Here is a 3,082-nt window from a genome sequence, read left to right on the forward strand (position 1 = left end):
TTGGGGGTGTTATTCATGAAGATGGACATCATTTTCTGAGGATGAGATGAGGATATCAGGGCTATAAATATGAAACACTTTTAAGTTTAATGTACATTATTTTTTTCTCTTGAAATACAGAATTTTATTTAGAAACTGTTTAAAGTAGCAAAAAACCCTGTCAAGACAGACCAGGTGGAAAATGGCTTCCCAATAAAATGGAATTTTAGGGCAACAAAGGTCTAAAAGGCCACAAAAGAGAAATAGCACCACTGTTATTTGAACAATGGCTAGTTACCTGCATTTTTTGGAATTGTTAATCACTGAATCTGGGTTTTCCTCTGAATTCCACACAGAGCATGCACTACACGATAGTTTTATCATAAAATACCTGCTTGCTACACACATTTTAGGACAAGCTACCACCAGAAACAAATCAATACAAATACATCAGGGGCAGAACAATCTCAGTAGTGGGTAACACATTTTGCAGAATTCTGCCGAACAAAGGAACTGAATAGGCTGTGGGCAAAGCAAATGAGGGAGTTAAGGAATGAACTATTTTAAATATTAATAATGAACTCAGACATGGTACTGTATTTTCTGCAAAAGAAAATTAACATTTAGTAACACGCTAACATTTTTATCTCCGAAGAGATTAGTGCGCTGGCAAAGTATTCCTATAACAGTGGAGGGCTGGGGACAGCAGGTACCGAAAACACCCAGCCTTGCAGATCCCAAGGTAGCAGTGGCCTTCCTTCACTGATCACTCCCTTTGCCAGAGGTCCAGAAAGAACTTGCAGCACGATCACCTGCCTGCTGAACTTCCACTCTAAGCAGCAAACTTTAAGGAGCCAAAGAGGAGTCCCCAGTGGGCAAGGGGAGCAGAGAAGAGAAACAAGTTAAATGTAAACTTAAAAGACAGTAAAATGGGACACAACCCCCATTCAAATCCCAGAGATGCGGGCAAATCCTCAAAAGTAGTTGTTAGATTTAAAAACTGGACACACCTCATTTCAAAAAAAAACAAAACAAAACAACAACAACAAAACACAGTACATAGAAATATCAGGGATAACTGGAAAAATCACCAGAGAAATGTTCTATGAAAATCAAGCTCTTCGACTCAACACGTCTCAGGGCTGAAACACACCCTCTATTCATCCAGGCAACAATGCCTCTTGCTTCTTATCAGGGATGCGGCTGGTCAAGGACACTAAATGGCTTTACAAAGCAACTTTTCAAACTTTCCTTTTGGGCCAAGGTCTGCGCCTATGAGGATCAGGCAGCCCCGTGAGGGCTGGGAACAGCAGCTCCCAAAGGTTCCAGGTTCTGGCCCTTCCTTCCCAGACACATTGTCAAACACACGGAAGCTCCTGTCATGTTACATTTTACATTTTGAAATATGGAAGCATCTTTTAAATACTCTTAAGGCATTTATTTATTAAAACGTTCTCTGTCAAGATTTCACATTAGCTTAAAATTCAAACCAGTCTTTACACTTCTCTACTGAGGTCTCCCCCTTCTCCAGCCATCAGTGCTACCGGCATCCACACAGTGAGCCCCATGGTCAGCCTCTTTGTTCCCTGGGTGAACCAACTAGATGTTAATACTGCTCTGCTACAAGGTAAAAGCTCCTAACTCAAACTTATTGGAAAAGGAGTGAAACTTCTGCAAAGTGCACTTTAAGAAGAGGTACTTTTTGCTTATGAAAAGAAACCAGTGAGTCCTCTAAGAATAATAAAAGGGAATATTTTACAGTTAAGCACATGATTTGGAGTGAAGAATTCGGATGATGCTCAGCTGGTCCAGGCTGTTAACACTCTTCTTGTTCCTCCTGCGGGCCCCCTTCATCAGGTATCACGAAGCCTTCATCTGTGGCGTAGAGAGTGTCCACAATCCTCTGCAATACAGGGTTGTTTTCCCCCTCGTTCTCCTGGCAAATCAATTCAATGTTCCTTAGCTTTCCAAAGTAGAAATCTCTCTCTTTCTCCAAGTCTTCGACGGTAAGTTTCAATACGTTGACCTGCTGCATCAATTCGGCTGCTTCGTCATCCCAGTTCCCCACACCAGGATTCTTCCGCACCTCGCCCAGGCCAGCCTTAGGGGTTGCAGTAGTTCTGTGTGTTGCAATGGGCCTCTGTGGAGCTGCACTGCTAGAGCTGAGAGGTTTCTTCGGTTTGTTCAGAGCTGGAGCAACAAGGGAGGGGGCCACCGCAGTTTCTTGACCTTGTCTGGCAGCTACAGGGTCATAGTCTTTCCCATCATAGTTTGCATCAAAAAACTTCTTGAACCACTGAACCAATTCAAAATTGTCCTGAAACTTTCCTTTTACTAATTTGTCCACAGGAATTATTTTGTCAACACCCATCCTCTTAAAACCTGCTTGTAGTATTTTGAAGTTCTAGATGTATTCGTGTTCTAGCTTAGCTTGGAATTTCACTTTCTTCAAGGCGATGGAGCCAGGGAACAGCATGTCCATAAACTGACAATAGGCAGCCCCTGAGCACAACTGTTCAATCTTTGTCAGATTCAACTGCAGAGACTCACTGATCCAGGCCAGCATGTCACGTCGACTGAGGTTATCACTGGTGACCGACGTTGAGTACACATTCACTGCCATCTTCAGGCTCCGGTTCTGTCTTCATCTCGTTCAAACCGCCTGACCTAATGTACACTATTAACATTTTCTCCATCACTTTCTCAAGGCTAGAGTACAATGAACAAAACAAGAATCTTTCACCTTATGTTGACATCTTACATCATTATAAAACGTGTCAAAACTGAGAAATTAACATTAATAACTAAAGTATAAAGCTTATTTGGATTTCACCGATTTTTCCACAAAAGTCTTCTCTCTGTTCTAGGATCCAATCCAGGATCCCATATTGCATTTATTCGGTCATTTATTTGGTAGAATATCCCTCATGTTGGCTTGTTTTCTGTTTTCTCCTATCATTTAATTTTTAACAATAGCTGCGTTTAATAATTGGCTCACAGGTTTCCTAAATATTGAACAACTGGCTCTCATGAGCCACAAGCCCAAGCCAGCTCTAGCACACCACTACCTAGGAAGCTCGAAGCAAAACCGACAATTCATTTG

The 3,082-nt window shown here is 41.9% G+C and overlaps 1 pseudogene across 1 annotated transcript; it reads right to left on the reverse strand.

The window, feature by feature from the left end:
- Positions 1–656: 656 nt before the first annotated feature.
- Positions 657–2,622, reverse strand: LOC111170448 (microtubule-associated protein RP/EB family member 1 pseudogene; annotated as a pseudogene). Its single transcript, XR_016391344.1, has 2 exons — positions 1,749–2,622; positions 657–823 (listed from the first exon to the last, which is right to left on the reverse strand). The product of XR_016391344.1 is annotated as a microtubule-associated protein RP/EB family member 1 pseudogene (transcript).
- Between the last annotated feature and the right edge of the window lie 460 nt (positions 2,623–3,082).

Source organism: Delphinapterus leucas, chromosome X (genome assembly GCF_059928025.1).
Source record: "Delphinapterus leucas isolate spDelLeu-1000000601 "Yukka" chromosome X, BTC_Dleu_Yukka2, whole genome shotgun sequence".
Classification (NCBI taxonomy): domain Eukaryota; kingdom Metazoa; phylum Chordata; class Mammalia; order Artiodactyla; family Monodontidae; genus Delphinapterus; species Delphinapterus leucas.